Genomic DNA, 20,882 nt, shown 5'->3' on the forward strand with positions numbered 1-20,882 from the left:
TTTGGGTCTCCCGTATGGGTATCGGGGCCTAATTGCTCAAACCATCCTCTACTGCTTTCCTAGGCCATAGGCGGTCAGCTGGATTGACAGTGGAGCAGCTAGAACAGGAATTGGCGCCCAAATGGGGTGCAGTGGTACCAGTGGAAGCTTAAGCTACTATAGTTTTGTTCATTAATTTAGCCAACAAATATTGGTTACAGCTCTGCTCTGTTTTAGCCTTTCTTCCTAATCTAAGCGAACATGGCACGGTGAGTAGGGAGCACCATGTTGTGCATAGTAAATAATTTGGATTTTATTCTTACTACAAGGAGGATTTTAAGCAGAAAAGGTACATAATTTGTAAATTCGTGATACATTATTTAACTGTGAGTAGACTATGCTGCCTTCTCTGCACACAGTGGACTGTACTCACGCATTATTTAACAATGAAGATACGTCCCAAGAAGCCATTATTAGATGAAATCATTGTTGTGCAAACATCATGGATCAGGTGCAGTCCGTTACATGATCTGATTGTTATAGACGATTGATCCTGGACTAAAAACCCTCATGATGTGTTTGTGTACTTCGTGCTTTAGACGTTGTGCGTGTAAACCTAGAAAAGGCGTGGTGGAAAGTGTGCCAAGTGGCAGGAATTTGTGAGCTCTATTATTTTATGGGAGCACTTTGTGCATGTGATCTGCTGCCTGAAATGTTATACAGGATGTCACTGTACTTAGAGAAGCAAAGAACAAACTGACAGAGAGTAAACTGTTAAAATAGTCCAGGGGAAAGACGATGGAGGCCTGGATTGGAGCAAACTCAGGGACTCAGTGACACAAGAAGTTGTGTCACTAAGTTGGAATGGACAGATTCAGGAAATGAAGGCCAGAAAGGAATCAGTCGTGATTCAGTTCTTTTTGGTAAAGGAAGAAAAGTCCAAAGAAGAACAGATTGGAGGATTGACAGTAGGATCTCAACAAATCAAGTTGGAAGTTATATTTCTAGTCTCCTGGAATGCTGAAGGTAAGAGTAGATTTGGGCTAAATTAGAATAGAGTTGACACTGAAAGCCTGGAACTAGAGAGACAGTCCTATGTCCAACCAAGCCCTACACAGTTTCCATAAAGTAGAAGTCATTTGAAAAGGTGTCAGTTGGCACTACATGGGGGCAATGGGCAAAGAAATCCAACAGAGAAAACTCCAAGCAAAGGAGTTCCAGAAAGTCTAGTGCTACTAAGAGTTCAATTACTGACAGGGAGAAATCATTGGATTTAGGATTGTTGATGACATTAACAACTGGGTTTATTTCACTTACTTTGGGTTAAAGAGAGAATGGGAACTAACAAGATAAAAATAATGAGTATAGACAGTTCTTCCAGGAAGTACTTTTTGGTAGAACACAGTGATAGCGTGGTTGCATGGGATGTGTTTTTTCTTTGGAAATAATTTAAGAGGTAGGAAGAAAATATAGGAATGGCAGACAGCTTAGAATCACAGTTGAAATGGGGAATGTTAGTGTGTGATCATCGAGGAATTATACAATTGCAACTAGCTGAAACTTCATATGAGCTTCTGGGAATTTGATGCCAGATACACAATTTGGGCAAAATTTAATGAATCTTTGCCCATGACATTTTGAATGTGATGTAGGTAAATTGATCTTATAATTTCATTTTTAAAAAAGGATTCTTTGTTCATTGGAAAGAGGTAGAAATTGCAAGTAGAGCAGCCGGGATCCAAACCAAAAGCCTTGGATGCTTGTGCTGCAAGTGGCATCTTTGGCTGCTATGCCTCAGCGCTGCCCCCTGCTTCATTCTTTTCAATAAAGAATCTTGCATAATGACTTTGTGATTAAAAATTATACACATTTTACTGAGTAAGTAGAAAACTTTTAAAACAATGCTGAATGTTTACATAGCTTTGGTTCTCTGAAGGTGTGCCAACAGGAATTTGGAGAAGGAATATTGTCGGTATTTTTGGCTCCGCTGTTGTAGGTTTTAAGAACCGTCTTAAAAGCTGGGCTCTCTTTTCCTCCTAGCAATTGGTAATCTGAAAGGATAAAGAGAGAAGTTATAAAAAGAAATGTCTTAGCAGCTTCCCCCAGAGAAAGACTATCCCTTGGAACAAAGCATGAAACACATCCTCAGAAATGATTTTCATTTGCAAAACTCAGACTCTTCCAGATCAGCTTTGCACTTGTAATTTAAGTTGTAAGAGACTTCACAGAGCCTGTGGTGTCTTGTCAAGCTCAGAACTGTTACACAGCTTAAAACTCTCAAGGAGAGCTGCCTGCAAATATCAGATGCATTTCCACCCTCATTTTGAGTTCCACCGAATGGAATGTGTGAGTATTCCTAGTGGAGAACCCCCCACAGAAGTTAAAATATATCAGAAGTCTTAGAGTTATCACTCCTTCTGTGAGATTAGCAGCCTTCTGTTCATTGCTCACATACAAAGAGATGTTTCAAGTCTCATAGTCGAGGACCAAGGCAGGCAACAGTTTGCATTCAGTCTGGATTTGAGCCATCTGTGGAGGAAAGCTGTGCATTTGGGGCTTCTTATCTAATGTGCCTGGTTCTCCACCTCCAGCATCATCATTCTGCAATTTGGCTGCACAGAAAGCTTGTAATTGCATTGGTGTTGATAAGAAGCTTTTCCCTCTGATGGAGGTCTATCGGGGTTCGGGTAATCACTGCTCAGGGAGCCATGCTCTTCCAGCTCAATCTCTTCCTGATGGTCCACGTGGTAGTTCATTTACCAAAAGAAGGAAGAATGGAGGAAGAAGGTTGCAGAACAAGTCTGCCCACTGCCTCCCAGAAGGGATCTGAGTACCTGTGGCAGGAGGCTTTTGCTTTTACCATGTTGACTAGCACTTGATTATATCATCATTCCCTGGAACAGGACAGTCTGGAAAATAGAGTTCTGGTTCAGCCCAACCACGTTGCAAACAGAACATCTATGGAAAACGATGCAACTTGATCCAGGCCTAGGAGCCTTATCCCAGGACTAGGATTCCAATCCCTTAGATCCCTATTCTGCATGTCCATGACTTACCATTTGACTCTTAGGGTTATCCTTCCTCTGTCCCTTCCTCTCACCTTAATGACTATTTGACGTGAAATCTATTGAAATATAAAAATGACAGCTCTTTTTGCAGTTAAAGCTGCATTGGGATGCAAGGCTTCCTGAGCAGAAAGCAGGTGAGAGGTTCCAGCCTGGAGTCCTGACTCAATGTGCCGATTGTACAGCTAGATACAGTGGTTGTGTTTCGCTGCTCTAGGATGCTGACTGCTCTTAGCTCTTGCTCTTGTGGGGTCTAGACATTTCCTTAAGTTTTTTTTTTTTATCTGAAGTGTTTTTGATTTGTATAAAACCTTTCCATTCTTATGATACTCTTCTGTGTAAAACTTTGCAATGGCTGCATGCCTGCCAAGTGTGGCCTTTGTTAAGTGGTTATACAGTGAATGCATCCTGTGTTTTGGGAAGTGCTGTGTTTAGCCATTAACAAGTTCAGAAGACTCTCAGGTTGTTTTATTTTTATTTTTTCCATTCCACAGGTAAGGGTAACATTTTTAATGTACCTGTTTCTATAAGATGGTTTATTGATAATTGCCCAGCTTTTTAACAACTTCTAACACAGCCTGGACATTTTACAATTTGTTATAGTATGTAAGATCCAACCTAAATTGAGAGAGAGTATTCAAGTCAGGGACTACTCCCCTTTCGCTTTTTTTTTTTCTTAATTGCAAAAGTCAATTACCTGTGACATCTTAAATAAGTGGTCGTATTTTTCTATGCTTTGTATAGCCTATGGCTGACTCATTTAAGTGGTTTCCATCTGGTTGCCACACACAGCCTGTATTAATAAGGAAAAGAGATTTGAGAATATTCTAGAGCTGAATGTGTCTGCCTCTCTTGCAGCTTTTTATATGTGTTTGGACTCACTATCATGCTGTTTAGCATGAAGATAAATTTATAGACAATAATGAAGTCATTAAAACAGTTATTAGTTTGTAAGAAATAATGCAATTATTCTTATATTCAGTATAAAATGTATGATTAGAAAGTATTTTTTTTTAATTATTTGAGAATAAGGAAGGGAAAGGGAAGTGGGGAGAAGGAGAGTGAGGATGTTATAGTTTTGCCAGTGAGTCCAGGGCTGAGCAGAACTGAAACTGGGAGTCAGAAATTCATTGCAGGATTCCCAAGTGGCAAACCTGAGCTCCGTCAACTTATACTGGAGCTGGGGCTGGCAGGTGGCTTGGTAGGGGTTCTGGAGAATATTCCCAATCAGACTGCTGCACCCACTGGTGCACACGGGGCAGGTAGAAAAGAGGGTCTTGGCCAGAAGTAAGCAACATGATCCCCAGTCTCAGGGGACAGAGCCCATCGATGCGTGACCTGGCCTTGGAGCACATGTTGCATGACTGAGCCACCTCTGCACTGATTCCCATGCAAGAGTGAAGCACATGCCCAGGTATACACAAAAGATAAGACACCCTGCTCTGTTTATCCAACAGAAGACATTGAGTATCTCTTCCAAGGCTGGAAAGATAAACAAACTGAATAACTCATCAGGCCAAGTTCTAAAGCAAACATTCAAGCCTGTGGACAGTCTGAGGTAGTCACGAGCAGCCAACAGGTCTTAGAATTACTCAGAGAGAACATTGAAGAGACTATGGTGAGGATAGATGGAGTTTGACACCTCTTGTCTACCAAAGTCAACAACTTCTCAGAACAATCAAGATGATGCAGGGGACATAGCCACTGAGTGCAAAGTCTTCAGCTGCGAGAAGGACCCAATGGATGATAAGAAACAAAATTAGCACAATTAGGCAGCTAATATAGGGCCTCAAGTTGGAAGGCATACCTCTGTCGTGCTATCTAAATTGCACCCACATACCATTCAAGTAACACCCCAGGGACACTTTCCCCTACACTCAGGTCCTGGAGCTGGCATCATGAGGCGACTCATTCCAGGGCACATGTGTAGTCTGATAGCAAGGAGCACTGCACCCTCTCTTCATCCTCCACGCCACCCCCCTACAGGCACAGGAGGAAGGACAGAAACATTTCTTTCATCCACCTTTTGCCCCACACCCAGACCAACTCCATCCCTATCCATGGACCACATGGGTCTATAATCACCTCGCCTTTGTAATAGACTTTAAAATCAATAATAATAATAATAAGTAAATTAACTGCAGAAAAAAAGCAACTATACAAAAAACTTCAAGAGAGACTCCTGTAACAGACCTGGTAATCAAACACATGTTCTCAGAAACAGCTGTTCCATCCAACTGCGCCCTGCCCCATCCTTTAAATGCTACCCTGAAACAGTTAATGAGAAAACTGTAACATTTTAATTAGACACAAAGAAAAAGGAAACAGCTTGAACATGAAAAACAGAATTGGATTCATCTACTTAGTCATATTTCTTAATACAATTACAAAGCAACAAAAAATTTTTTTTGAAGCAGGATATGGTCACAGTCAACATAAAATATACAAGGAAGAACAGAGAGTACTTTGCAAGAACTACTTAAAAGCAAAAAGAAGACAGTCTAGTTATTAAGATGCTCAAGGCTCACATGAGTGTCTGAGTGCTATTGTAGGCACCCAACTCCAGTTTCCTTCCAATACAGACACTGGGAAGCAATGGAGAGGGTTCAATTGATTGAGCTCCTGTGTATAGTGATTCTACCATTAATTTTTCTTAAAGATTTACTTAGTGGAAAGTCAGATATACAGAGAGGAGGGGAGACAGAGAGGAAGATCTTCCATATGATCATTCACTCATCATGTGACCACAATGGCCAGAACTGAGCTGATCCAAAGCCAGGAGCTAGGAGTTTCTTCCTAGTTTCCCACACAGGTGCAGGGTCCCAAGGCTTTGGGCCGTCCTCGACTGCTTTCCCTAGCTAAAGGCAGGGAGCTGGATGGGAAGCAGGGCCTTTGGGGTTAGAACCAGTGCCCTATGGAATCCTGGTGCATGCAAGGTGAGTACTTTAGCCACTACGCTACCGTCGCGGGCCTGATTGTGCCATTAATTTTTAATTCATGGTACTGGTGTTAAAAACTGAACTCATGTAGTTATGGAAAGCATTTCTGAAACAATTAAACATTATATTAAACCAAATCCATTTCTAAAGGTAAAACCTGTGGTACAAATGTCTGTTCCCCATCTTCCTCTCCCCTTGGGCACACAGCTAGTTTACTTTCTCTTCTGTTGAAGTCGTCAGATCTGCTCAAGTGCCCAGGTTCTGAGCAGTGGACTCAGACAGAAGTGAATTGTCCTCATTCTTGATGTGGCCGGGTGCTGTTTTCTGCAGATAGCTGAACATAAATCTCCCCCTCTTGTCCCGATGCTGTTATGTGAATGCGAAATCAGTTTCAGCTGTGTCAAATACTGAAATCCAACATTACGAATGTTCACCTATCCTGTTAGACTCAGAACCAAAAAGTATTTGTTTTCTCTTCTTTTTTGGAACTATGGAATCCAGCCATGTCGTCTGGAGGAACTGGGAATGGGACTTGGTGAATACAGGGTGTTAGCTGTGAGAGAAATGAGTACTTCAAACAGAGATTTATATCGGCTCTACGCACCTGATAATATCCTAGCTACTTTTTGGTTGCACAGTCTGACGGGAGTTGTGCATTCACCAGGGAGGTTTGGGAGGGTTCAGCCTCTGCAAGGCATTTGAGTTCACTCTAATTCATGAATATTCCTGCAGCAGAAAATTAACTTCGGTAATTGCATTGTTTTAAAGCCAGCTTACTGGAATCATCTGTAATGTAGTTTGGCAAGCAATGAACGGTTATCAGATGCCATTTGAAATAATTTACTGGTTAAAGATAAGAGTTATTAATTCTTGCTCAGGCTTTTCACTTGAATGTTAAAGTGTATTCATGCCTCTTCAATATGGTAATGGTTTTACTTTACATGCAAATATTAGTAATAGGCTAAAAAATTCATTGCATTGAAAATCAACTGTTTAATGAATTTTGTAAATGGCTGTGGGATTGTTGGTAAGTCTGATGTTTTAAAAAAACTCACTTGAGAGACACTATTAAGCATGGAGTTTTATCGTTTTTTTTTCATGTTTCCTTCAGGAAATTCTCTGCTGGGCACAGACTGATTCTTCTTAGTTTCTGTATCAGTCAATTGCTTTCTCAACCCTTTGAGAATGATGAGGATGCTGCTGCTTGAGAAGGTGTTTGGGTCTGGAAAGCCAGAGGAAGCTGTTTTTTTCTAATAGAAAAAGTCGTGGCTATTTTATTTTTCTTGGCATTTACTTGCTTTTTCTCTTTGTATTTATTTTCATTTCGGTAGTCTTGATTGTGGATAAATCACAAATTCTGTTGCTAGTTCTGTGCCTTTCTCACTTGCATGATCCAGTCAACCTCTTGGCTTGGCCATGGTTTCTTGTTCATTGACGCCAATAAAGTTATTTTCTAGAATAGCATATGATTTATTGAAGTTTTGATTTACTCTTTTTAAAAAGTTTTTTTTTTTTTTTTTTTTTTGGAAAGTCAGATATGTATAGAGGAGGCAAGACAGAGAGGAAGATCTCTCATCCTCTGATCCACTCCCCATGTGGTTGCAATGGCCAGAGCTGCACCGAACAAAAGCCAAGAGCCAGGAGCCTCCTCTGAGTCTCCCACGTGGTGCAGGGTCCCAAGGCTTTGGGCCATTCTCAACTGCTTTCCCAGGCCACAGGCAGGGAGCTGGATTGGAAACGGGGCTGCCAGGGACAGAACTGGTGCCCATATGAGGTCCCAGAACGTGCTAAGGTGAGGTCATTAGCTCATTGGTGATAATGAACCCACAATGAGAGGGAGGATATTTTTGAATAAAGTATTAAGAAAGAGAAATGGAAAGTGGAAGCCAAGTGGGAAAAGTGAAGGGAATGTAAGAATAGTATAGTTCTGCTTTACATATCACCAAATACATTTTTAAAAAAGGAAAAATCAGGCATGCGTGAGGAGATACAGAGGTTAATTTTTTTAAGTATATATTTGATTTATTTTAATATTTCCTAAAATTTACTTGTGATAAACTTTTTAATGTTAACTTTCGTCTTCTTTTTAATATATTTGAGATTCGAAGTGAGAGAATGCTCCTACTTGCTGCTCCACTCCCTGAATAGCTTTAATGGCCGAGATTGGGCCAGGTTGAACCGGGAAGTAAAATAGCTCAGTGTAGGATTCAAATACTTGAATCCTTGAATTCTACCTCACAGGGTAAACATTAGTATGAGTCTGGGGTTGGGAGTGTAGCTGGGAATGGAATCCAGGCACTACAGGTGTTTCCACCGGTAGTTGAACTACTGTGCCAAATGGCCATGCAGGTCTCCTCTGAATTTTATTTGCTTATTTATAAAATGTTTGTAAGTTGATTATCAGACCATTTGAAAAGACAAAAGGGACAGAAGCAACGGCAGTGCTCTTCTCTCCGCTTGTCTGTTTCTCAGAGGCCCGTAGCAGCTGGGGCTGTGGCGGGGAATGGCAGAAGTCGGGATCCAGGAGCTCAGTCCTGGCCTCCAACATCCTGGCCTCCAACGTCCTGGCCTCCAACATCCTGGCCTCCCAACATCCTGGCCTCCAACATGGGTGACAGTGTCCCGACTTCTTGACCTTGCTTATTGCCTTTCATTCTGCACATTAGCAGAAGGTGAAATTAAGAAGGGCTTGAATCTAAGCAGTCCAACGTGGGGTACAGACTGCTTGAGTGGTAGTTCAACTATTAGGCCTTTTCTTTTTTTTTTTTTTTAAACTTAAGAATTTAAAATCTTGCAGAGAAATGACTCTTTCTGGGCCAATCTCCATCTGTTCAGTAGCATGCCTAAAAATATGCTTCAGGACCAACTGTATAAATTCTTGAAAATACGATTGTCTATTCACATTACATGCCTTCCCTTTCTGCTTTTGGAATGAACAAACAAACAGAGCTCAGTGAAATTATATTGAATATGTGGAAATTGATTCTTTACTTTTACCTACTTCATGATGCATGCAGATTGCTAACTTTTTACCAGATGCCTCTAAAAGAAATTATAGTCAATCAAATGTGTTGCCTTATTTGTTTTTAAATGACACACTGTGCAACTAGCTTAACAAAGAAAACAAATCAGTGTAGTTACTTGTTACTGAAAATGAAAGTTGATTGGTTCCAAAAAGAATTTGCACGAACTGATGTGTAGACAAGCAAGAATTACAATTTGTTGGAAATGAGTGCTTATAATAAATGGTTGAAATATAATTCTTATCTTTTCTGCACATTTGTCTACAACTTATTTCTTTGTTAGTGGAAAATATTGTAATTGTGTTATCACTGTTATCACTGTGGTATTTGATGCCTCATTTCTGGAAGCTGACCGTTTGACTGCTTTTGACGCTGTGATTCTACAGCTACACTGTAGGCGCCACGAATTGTCCTGCCAATACTTCTGTTTGCTTGCTTTTTTGTTTAGTTATCTCTTAGTTAATTGTGTATTGGACAGATTTGGCTTTGAAACTTTGAATTCCTCTAGCAGCACAGCGGCCTTGTGATTTTTCTAAGCTGGATATTTTGTTCCTTGAATGCGCAGTAAGAGTGAATTTGCAGTGTCACATGAAATGACATAGCTAACGACTTGGTGCACAGATTATGTTCAGTTAAAAAAAAAAAGCCAGGAAATGAAAGAGATTTGTGTTATCTGTTAATTAGCTATTTCTAAGATTTGGTTATTTTCCTGTTTGATGAACATGTTCGGAATGATGTGAACATTGCATTTTTCATCTCATATTCTGAGGCCTGGGTTGCGACATTTTCTTGTTCATCCACACTGATTAGCATCGCTCAATACCATAACACATATCATACATTGCCAATGGTATGTCATGAGAAAGTTCACTGGGAACAAAGCTCTGTTTAAGTTGAATGCACTCAGTCGTGATTGGAAAAGTTATCCCTCCGCCATGTGGGAGAATCCGAAAGGGAGCTGACTGGTACACTGGTCTGTGCAGACCTCGCTGTCCATTACTTACGTTGTGTGATGGGCAGAACCACCAAGAACTGTGCCAGTCGGTCACTGTGAAAGTCGGCGGTGTGTTGCATCTCCTCTCTGCCTCATGCTGGAGACCTCCGCTTTCCAAAAGGCAAGACTCCAATGGCAGAGAAGGGTGCAAATACAGCAGAAGGAAGCTGCATTTTAGAGTCATGCGGCTCCCCCTTTGCCTCCATTATTTGTTTTTGTGGAAATAACTAAAAAAGCATGCCATAAACAGTGCCCTTTTTGTAAAGAATGAAATTAACTCCGTACTATATGGTATGGATGATATTTATAGTTTAACATCACGCCTGTCTGAGGTTTCTCAGGGCCATTGACGCCTGTGCCATGAGCACATGTATTATGCCTCTGCAGTAGTGTTCTGTGACAGCTCACAGTTCTCAGAGTAATTTTCACCAACCGTTTGTTTCATCCTCAGCTCCTGCTACCAGTAGAATTTACGTGTTTTTCTGACCCACCACACCCTTTTTTTACGATGCGCACTTGAGGCACTTCCTCCTAACAGGAGGGACAGGCATATTTGGGCACGTTGTGAGTCAGGCCTGTCTCCTGCATGCCAAACGCTCCTTCTGCCGTTAAAGTGTGCCCAGTGCCATCCCTGCTCTTGCTTCCCACCAGGTCTTGGCTTCCTTTCCATAAGAAAAAACACTTATGCCTCTGGGATTTTGTCCCTCTTCTCCACTCCTCTTCCTTGTTCAGATACTAAGTTAGTTCTTTGGTATGATTTTTAACCAGGTTAGTTAGGGATTGTATTTTTCAAAAGTGAAATTCTTCAGGCAATCTGCATCTCTTGTAGGCTTGTATTCAGTTGCTTACAAAAAATGATCTAAGGTCTTTTATGGTCTGAAATTCCCACTGTGTCAGGGGCTGGATAAAACAAGCAATAACCTAAAAATAACAAAATATTGAACTTTTGACTTGGACCAGAAGGTTGAAAAATGAAAAGCATGAAGACTGAGAATTATATATTCAAATTCCCTCAATCCTCTTCATTTGCTTACATTTATTTGAGTGGAAAGAGAGATAAACAGAGATAGACAGAGAAAAGCCTTCCCTCCACTGGTTCACCCCGCTAGTACCTGCAGTAGCAGGGGTTGGTCCAGGACAAAAGCCAAGAGCCAGGTTCCTTGGTGCATCCAGGGGATTCTTTTGCTCGAGCCATCATCTGTTGCATGACAATGTGTGCATGAATTGAAAGCTGAGACTGAAAGTGGAGCCTTCACTCTAACTTACACACTGCTATATGGTAGTTTGAAGCGGTGTGTTAACACCTACACCTAGCTTCCCACACCCCAATTTCTTTTCAATCCATCGATATTTGTGCAATCATGAATGTCGGTACTGTATAAGCCAGTATGCCCTTACTTTATGCTCTGGTTTATGCTAGTCTTAGAACATTTATCCCACTTACTTGTGCAATATTTTTAAGGTTTCCTTCCCCGGACTAGAAACTTACTGAGTTCTTTAGCTTTGTTGCTGCGGAGGGTTAGCCTCAGAAATATTTTTTCCTCGTGAGGATCTGAGAGAAATATGTGCGTTCCAGCTATAAATGACTGGCGAGAATGATTTACTGAATTCACCCTTTTTACTGCTTCTCCCTTTGAATGTCAATGGCATTTCCCTCAAGGGTATCATGTCATGTTTATAAAGCACATCACATTTTCTTTAGATGTTCTTCTTTTCTTCGGTTGAATTTTTAGTCATTAGGGGATGATAAACAGGCTGAGTGACCTCCCGAGGGTCGTGTTTTTGGTTGTTGGGATGTGTGGAAACAGTACTTCTTTGGGAGAAAGATTGTGGAACTGGAGCTGGGTTCATGGGAACAAGGCCAGCATTGACTAATTGTGTGCCAGTCTCTGGGTGGGATTGAATGATGCCAGAAGCATTTTCCTTTTCAATCCAATGAGTATTTCTCGGCCGTTGCCCTGTTTGCTGCACTAAATGAAAGCGTTCAGGGCAGAAGCTTCACTGAGCTAGGTATCAGAGCATCTAGAGGCTAAGAATGGATGCCACTGAAGTCAGACTAACTTGCATGAATAAAATTTGAACTTCACAGTGAATCAAATTGTTAGAATGAGTCTACTGATCTTAATGTTGTGGGTTCTGAGAAACTTTTTTTGTACTGGAGATTTTAATATAGTGCTTTAAAATTGAGATAATTCTCATCTTTCCCCTTTGTGGATGTTCCGGCTGCGTTTGAATTGACGACTATGTCAGCTTCACATTTTGGCAGCTTGTCTGAAGTCTACCCATTTTTATTTTGATCCTTTTGGAGTTTTCATAGAAATCAGACTTTGAAAAGTAAGATCCCACAGTCTGCTTGATAGCTAAAGAATTACGTAGACTTTCCTGGCAGTCCAGTGAGAGCTGCAGTCACTCCTTTGTTGGAACCAGCGGTTGCCTTCACCGGGCACTGTCTGATAAGGAAATACTTCCCAAAGAGAAAGTGAAACTGATTATTTAAAATACCTTGTTACCACGGGAGTTAAACATATTTGAATTAATTAGCTTAACCACCAACGTTTAAAATGTTCCTTATTTTTTTGATATATGATTTTAGCATCAATCTTCAAATGTATTTTATATTATAGATTTTAGATTTGTTCCACATCATTCTGTGTTGCAGATCAAATCGGGGTTCTTCATTAATGTAGAAGAAGACCACATTACCCCACAATTATTGAAACTGAGAGGTGAACTTTATTCCATAAATGTGCATAAATACATGGCAGTTTTATGGTCCAGTCTTGCACACGTGTGAATGTACCATGTTGAGTATTGCTCCTTTTCTGAAGTGGAAATCCAATCAGTTTGCAGAATTGTTGCTAAGTTGTTGGGTCTCTCTTCACAGACGTTGCTTTGGTAAGGAATCCATTTACAGAAGACAGAACTGTTATTTCTCACATTTGGCTGTTAAACGTACTTTGTTATAGATTTCAGCTGATTTCCGACTTGAAGCATGAGCTGGTATTCTGCCACCTACATCTATTAGAACATATGCTTGAAAAATTCAGTTAAATTGTGCATCTGATAAGATAGAATGTAAGGCGTCTGGACAGGAAGAGACCAAAGCAGTAGCCCAGGTACTGTGAAATGTGTGGCTAGCTGGGAGACCTCTGTTGGCCCTTGCCTCTCTAGCCTGTAAGGTAAAAGACACAGATCGATGGTCTGTTTTATAGCTATAATTCTATGGGTGTTGTGGGAGTAAATTTTCTTCTTCCTTGCAGTTCAGAAAGCTTATTCTTTTTGAGTTATTTCTTTTCAGTTACGTACGAATATCTCCTCCCGGCATCTTTCATCCATCTCTTCCAGATTAGCTGTCTGAAATGTTTTTCATTCCATTTCTTACCAATAAATTTGTCCTCCTTCTTAATGCTGGCGACAACTTCAGTATTATTCCTGTCATCTTAGCGACTTGAAGCATAAAAATACTCATTGGTCTTAAAGGAAAAAAATAGTATGTATTAAGGCTGTGAAGCCTGACCTTGGAACACTTCCTCTTTTATTGAATGCCCATTGCCAGAATAGAATTTGTTTCAAAATGCAGAGAAGTAATATATGTTTTAGAGTAGAAGCATCACCAAAGAAATATATAAAATACTTTCTTAAAGTGAGCACCCAGAAAAAATGAAATAACTCTTTTTAAAAATATATGTATTTTGTTTTTATATTATGAATTAGAATGAGCAACTGTTCTAGTCCGTTTGTGGAAATGGAACTAAGGTTTCGAAAAATGTGAAATTTAAAGTCCTCAGTGGAGGTTGAAGAACTTAACTGAATTTTGGTTGTCGTCATTATTTTGTTATTCTAGGGATTTTATGAATGTCAAATGATCCTTATTTCTTGAAAACAGCTTGTTGTAAAGAACAGTTGTGTTGATAAACAAGTAGTTTCTTTGGCAAAAACAGAGATATAATTGCTACATTTTCAGTGACTTCTTTTGAGAACGCTTTAAACTTAAAGAATATGAATATGTTCTTTTGTTAACACTAATTGAAGGTGAAGCAATATTGGTTAAGAAATTATTTGCTAAACATAGACATTCTAATATAATAAATGAAGGGAGTGGTACCAGTGGAGTTGGGCTCTCATGAGGCAGAAACTTTTTACTTCGTTGAATAGATTTCCAGTACCATATAAAGCAAGAGAAATCAGATCAGATAGAATGAAAAACCAGATAGATTGATCAGACACTTTTGGCTGTGTCTAAGCTTGATGTCAAAAAAAAAAAAAAAAACCCACAAAAAAAAAAACAAAAAAATCACAAAAGGCCAAGTAGCTTAGAGGGAAACCACCAGAAAAGCAGACTCTGCCACTGATTCCACATGGAATTGAATGAGCGTCTTAAAACCCTCTTCATCGGTAAAGCCAGAGGTTATGCATTGGAATATATATGACTTGATTCCGACTGAAAACTCTGGAGTCAAGAATTTTGTTTCTTTCCTATTTCCTCTTACCCTTTGGCTTCCAGAGACTAAAATCAAAACTGATCTCTCTCTTTTGAATTTCTTCTTTTCAGTTCACTTTTTTATTTGCTCTTCTCTTCAAAAGAATATGTTGTTCTATTAAATCTGAGTCAAGTAAATTCACAGCACGTGCTTTACCTGGCTTGTGTGACTCTGGGAAGTCTGGCTGACCTTCCTCCCTTCCTTCCTTCCTTCCTTCCTTCCTTCCTTCCTTCCTTCCTTCCTTCCTTCCTTCCTTCCTTCCTTCCTTCCTTCCTTCTTTTCTTCCCAGATAGTCATTACAGAAAATCATCATATAGGATTCATACTAAAATTTGCAGATTGTCTTACTACACTTAGTTGAGCGTTTGCCTAATAACAAAACTTAACCTAATGAAAAAATTTTTTGGATACTTAACTTTAAGTATATAGATGAGACATTTTTTTATTTGGTATTTCTGAATCCAAAAAGTTTTGGAAGATGAAACAAAATTATTTAGAAAATTTATCTGAAAAATATTCAGTAGTAATCTAATGGGAATTGACAGAGGAGTGCTTATAATAAACATCTCCATGTAGAACATTTTTGTTAATGCAGAAGCGTCTCACTGAGAACTTTGTGTAAAATCTACACTCTGTTTTTCCTCAAATAGGAAAAGTTTTGAATTTCCAAAACTCATCTGGCCAGATTGGGATTTCGGGTCAGAGACTGATGACAAATAAGAGAGCTTTATAATATACCTTATCATTCTTGATTTTCCCAGAGGATTAGTGAATGAACATAAAAAAAAAAACATTCGTTTCTTCCGGTTACTGGTGCAGGAAATGAAATAAAACAAATAGTATTTTGTAGATTGATGCTTACAAAGATTGAATACGATTTTGGAATAATCGGCCACAAAAAGTGAAACAGAGAATCTTGATTAAAGTACGAGGGAGTACATATTCATAGATATTGATGCATATCACTTGTCATCTTTAAAATCAGGTTTGTAAAGGCAGGCGCTGTTTAGTTCAGTTTCGCTAGAAATGATTGGAAGAACTTCTGAATACAAATAGTAGTATGTAGACCAACATTATCATAAAACACTAATTAAACCACTGCTTTGGCAACATTCCTTATTTCATGGAGTGACTTGGCTTTGAAAACAAAGTAGTAAAAGTTGTTATTTTAATGGCAAACACAGATAGCTTTGACTCAGCAGATTGGATCTGTTTTAACTATAGGAAATGAAACCGAATAGATTTTGCAAAACAGTGCTTTTTATATTTCTGATCTATGGTCATAGAGGACTGGTCTAAAGCGGGATTGAAACTTGTTCGTTACATAACAGACGGGGATTGTCAAACTGTGATGGGCGACTTGATTTTTAATGAAAGGACTAAAGATTCAAATTCGTCACCTCTATACTTTTTGAGAAATAGATATCTTTATTTTTTTTATATATTTAAAAATCCTAAATAAAGCAGTTTAAATCCTTAAATGATTTCTGATTGATGGACTTTAACTCAATATTCTTACTATATAAAGCACATTTTTAACAAAGATTATATTGAGCTGTGGAATGCAATATTTCAGTGTGGCTTTCAAGTAAACCACACAGGGACAGAAATAATGGTTATTGAATAATTTAGAAAATGGCTCATCAATTATTGATGCACAGCCTCACAATTTGTTGTATCTAAAAGGGCAATTTGTCAATATCTGTAACCCGACTGTCATGTCCTTGTTACCATGCTCCATAGCATGCAAGGCTTTATGTTAACAGTCAGCATGATTGCTTATGTTTCTAACAGCTCCTATTCCATTCAGTTCCTGACTCATTGGGTCTCCACCCATACTTGTGCTGAAATCTGTAATACTCATGAGTTTCTCTGTGTCCAGAAATGCTGCACTCCTCTCAAAGCTTTCCCTGTGTGGCTGATCTTCCTCATGATACATTCCTCAGCCTCTGAACGGTAATTTGAGGGATGTGTTTTATCATGAAAAATACTTTTGAATTCATTCAGAAACAGAATCTCTGATTTAATCATATTACATACAGATCATAGAAGAGTTTTTAGCATTGAGTTCCATCTGTCTTTTTTATGGAGGTTGTTCTTTTAAATCCCGTTTGGAAGTCTGTGTTTTTTTTTTCCAAGTTTATGTGAAAGATGAGGAGACCACAGATGCACCTGCGGCATGTTCAGGGAGTGGAGTGGGTTAACTATCTGTTTTAACTAGTACATGTGAAATTGTAATGTTTTTTTTGAAGGATCTCTTGTGTAGGTTAGAATGAGGGTTGGGAAATTTCATGAAGAAAATTCTGCCTCTTTCCTCTTCTTAATGGCTTACTGGTTCTTTTTTTTAAAAAAAAAAAGGAAAGAAGAATTGGGAGAAAGGAAGGCTTAAATGATAGTGCAGGGATAGAAAGACCGTTGCTTCATTTGAGGTTGTTACTGGAGGATTAACCTATACAGAATCCGTGCTGATGCTGTTCAGTGTGGAGGTAAATGGTTTGCTGAGAACTGCATAATTATTTCAAACAGATCAGTTTGTTGGCAATGCATTTACTGCGTGGGTCTCATTTCCCACTACCCAAGTTGCGAATATTCCTGGAGCAAATACTACCTGCCTGGGAAATGAATGAATATACATACGTGTGTGTGAATATCACCGCATTTTGAACAGATTAATTTTGCTTTCTCCTTTTCTCTGCATTCTACACCCAGAGAAAAGTCCTTGCTGACTTATATAGAGCTATAGTAATAGAATACTGCCTTTCCATGGGTGTTGGCGCTTTCTCAGGTTATTCAGTGAATCTGTCGTGCTAAAATTGAGGATGCCAAGTCATGGATTTACAATCCTAGCATGCATTGCACAGAAAGGGAATGTGAGACAGCACGCTGTTGATATCCACCTGAAAATTCAAACCTGACCAAACGAGATTAACATGCACAGATTCAAGTGCTAGACAAAACTATATCCTAGGGCCTCGATATCATTAGTGTCACCGTAATGTATTGCTGTAATAAAAATCCATCAAGGACAAAAGAGTGCATAGTGACTGAAGAGCATTCCTATAGACCAATTGATGGTTGCTTCTCCCTGTGCTAGTACTGTAATAAGATCCTAGTATTCATTTGCCTGGCTTCTGGGTAGCTACCCAAACAAAATATATACTGTAATTTACTTTATGCCTATTTACTTGTTCTGAAATGTCAGTATTCCAAGACTTTGAAGGACTATTTGTGGCTTTTTTCTTTTCCAATTTTATAATCATTGTTAAAAATACCGAGTATAACCTTGTCATAGTTTGGTTCAAATTGAACTATAAATGAATGCACCTGAACCCTCTGCACATAATGTATAAACAGACAATGTGGCTCCTTTGTTCTCATTTCACATTACGCAGCATAGTAAAATATCATTACAATGCTTATTTCATGCAGATACATAATAGGTCAAGCTGTATCCCTTAAAATATTACATATGTCAAAACCTGCTCTGTGATGGAAAGACAAGTTTTATTCATCTCTCCTAAAATTAGACTTACAAGCATAAGTTAATTGGATTGAGATTGCTTATCTTTAATAAAATATAAAACGCTTTTTCTTCTGTCTGATTTAAGATGCACATGGTGAGGTAGCTGTATATCCAGAGCCATGAACTGCTACACATCCATTCAATAAAGAGATCAAATAAGCTTATCTTTCAAAATTTTCATTTGAAATTCTGGACTGAACTTTCAAAATCTTCTGCTATTTGATTCTCTAAATAAGAAATGTTTTCCCATGTGTTTCACTTTTAATAAGCAGATGAATTCTCGTCTGGTTGAGGCTTCCAGAATTCTTGTGATTCTTGTCTAAAAGAAAGGAAGTACTGAAGACCAGAGAAGTGAATGAAATAGAGGTTATAGAATCAATAGAAAAGTTCAAGGAAATGATGAATTTATGATAATTTTGTTATTCATTTAGAGGCAGGGGAGATCAAGACAAGCAGAGATCTGTCATCCATTAGTTCACTGTCTTGCTACCCGTAATGATTTGGAGCTGAGCTATTCCAAAGCCTTGAGCCAGGAACATAGTCTCGGTGTTTCACGTGAGTGACAGGGACCCACCCTCTTGAGCCCCAGAATGCCTTCCTTCCTGAGCTGGGACCGCAACCCAGGCAATCTGACACATATGCAGGCATCCAAAATGACCTCAAGTCGTAGACCAAATGCTTCCCCAATCGTGTGTTTTGAATAAAAATAAATCAGCAAATCTGTAGCAAGACTAAATAAAAAGAAAGGACTCAAATCTTTTCAAAATCGATGTCCACAAAATTCAGTTCAATATAGCTTACCATAATAAAGGGCTTCCTGTTAGGTTCATTAGAAAATCTGAAGAATATTGAAATAGATATCTACAATATCTAAAGAAATTGTTGAGGAATGTGAAGATCAATGTTTTGGGAATTGAATGACATCAAAATAGTACTTCTGATCCAGCTGCCTGCTAATGCCAATGGGAAAGCACTGGGAAAGCACTGGGAAATGGCCCACCTGTGGCATCCCTGCAACCACATGACAAACCCAGAAGAATCTCCTAGCTCCTTGCCTGTGCCAGGGTTCTGGCCATTGCGGCTGTTGGTGAAGTGCATCAGTGGAGGGGAGACATCTCTTTGCTTCTCCTTATCTCTCAATCTGTAACTCGGCCTTTCAAATAAATAAAATCCTTTTTTAAAATAGCAAATGTGAGATTTTAGCGTTTTTCAACCATTTTCTAGTTTTGAAATGCTGGAGGGGCCAGCATCGAGGTAGTGTAGGTTAAACCTTTGACTGTGGGGTCACCATCCAACACAGGTGCTTGCTCGAGTCCCAGCTGCTCTATTTCCAATCAAGTTCCCTGATAATATACTTGGCAAAGTACACTGGAGGAAGGCTCTAGTCCTTGGGACGCTGCACTCTCATTGGAAACCAGGGGGAAGCTCTGGCTTTGGACTGACCTACTCAGGAGTCATTTTGGTTGTAAAACAGTGGATGGATGAGCTCTCCCTGTCTTTCCTTTCCTATGTCTGTGCCTTTCAAGTAAAAATAAATGAATCTCTCTAAAAAAGAAACACTGGAGTTGGGTCTAGAGGTGCCTAGTAGGTCAGTTTATTTTTCAACCTGTAGCACTGAAGAGTCGGAAAACAAAATTTTGTGTGCTGCAGAGTACTTCTGGCAAGCCTGTACGTGTCTGAGAGTGAAGGGTAGAATAATCTATTCTCAGGTTTCAGCTCCTGACTTGTAGCTGAACAAAGAAAATTGAGAAGTGAACTGAGCATCTCAGCTGGAGTGGAGGACTGCTTGAGATTCGTTAAAATATTTTGATATATTTTTCTATAGTTTGCTTTCTTTGTAAATTTTTTAAAAAGATGTATTTATTTATTTATTTTAAAGATATATTTTTATTAATTTTTATTGGAAAGGCGGATATACAGAGAAGAGAGACAGAGAGGCAGATCTTCTATCCGATGATTCACTTCCCAAGTGAGTGCAATGGCTGGAGCTGAGCCAATCTGAAGCCAGGAGCCAGGAGGTTCTTCCGGGTCTCCCACGCGGATACAGGATACCAAGGCTTTAAGCCATGCTCAACTGCTTTCCTAGGCCACAAGCAGGGAGCTGGATGGGAAGTGGAGCTGCTGGAATTAGAACCAGGGCTCATATGGGATTCAGGGCGTGCAAAGCAAGGACTTTAACCACTACGCTATCACACCAGGTCCAACTTTCTTTGTAAATTTTAAAAGTCTGATAGGAGATAAAGGGATGTGCAATTTACAGAAGAAAGTGTTTTAGACTTTGGAGGATACGTTGAAGCAAGGTGTTATGAGATATAACACTGGCTTCTGCTTACTTGTTGCAATCTTTTACATGTGGTTGGAAGAATATGATCCAGGAATCTCATTTTACAAATGACAGAAATCACAGCATTTTAGCTCCCACTTATGGATTACAGAAGGACTGAACAATCTCCTAAAATTCTTATTGGGAAAACGATCCTCTTTCTTTAGCTCCCCATTATTTCTGGATAATTTTCTGACATGCCTGTACTTGGGAACTAAGACTACTTTGCTCTTGTTCTTGGGTTAAGACATTTCAGAAAGGAAAGTGATGATATGGGGTGAGCATTTGAGTTCAAATACACACATGACCTTCTGTGGGATTTCAATTGGATCAGTAAACAAATGCATAAAGAAAATGGATTATCCGATAAATATTGAACATCCGATGACTGCCCAAGTCATTCCTTTAGGCTCGCCTAGCTATCTAGATGTCTAGGGCTTGATTCATTCAGTAAAATAAGAGGTGAAAAAAATTTTCATTTTGTTTAAAATTTGCTGAAGAACAGAACATAATTTATAGATTTCAGTTTAAAACATGTGATTCTAAGAACATACA

The 20,882-nt window shown here is 39.2% G+C and overlaps 1 protein-coding gene and 1 long non-coding RNA gene across 4 annotated transcripts in view; both read left to right on the forward strand.

The window, feature by feature from the left end:
- Positions 1-20,882, forward strand: part of PARP8 (poly(ADP-ribose) polymerase family member 8) — a 144,899-nt gene that overhangs the window by 53,204 nt on the left and 70,813 nt on the right. The gene's annotated exons all lie outside the window — the stretch shown is intronic.
- Positions 1,941-17,711, forward strand: LOC121154519. The gene is made up of 3 exons (XR_005883539.1): positions 1,941-1,951; positions 4,130-4,132; positions 12,660-17,711. It is a non-coding gene; the product is annotated as an uncharacterized LOC121154519 (long non-coding RNA).

This window comes from Ochotona curzoniae, unplaced genomic scaffold, assembly GCF_017591425.1.
Source record: "Ochotona curzoniae isolate NIBS_2020 unplaced genomic scaffold, NIBS_Ocur_1.0 contig_2754, whole genome shotgun sequence".
Lineage (NCBI taxonomy): Eukaryota > Metazoa > Chordata > Mammalia > Lagomorpha > Ochotonidae > Ochotona > Ochotona curzoniae.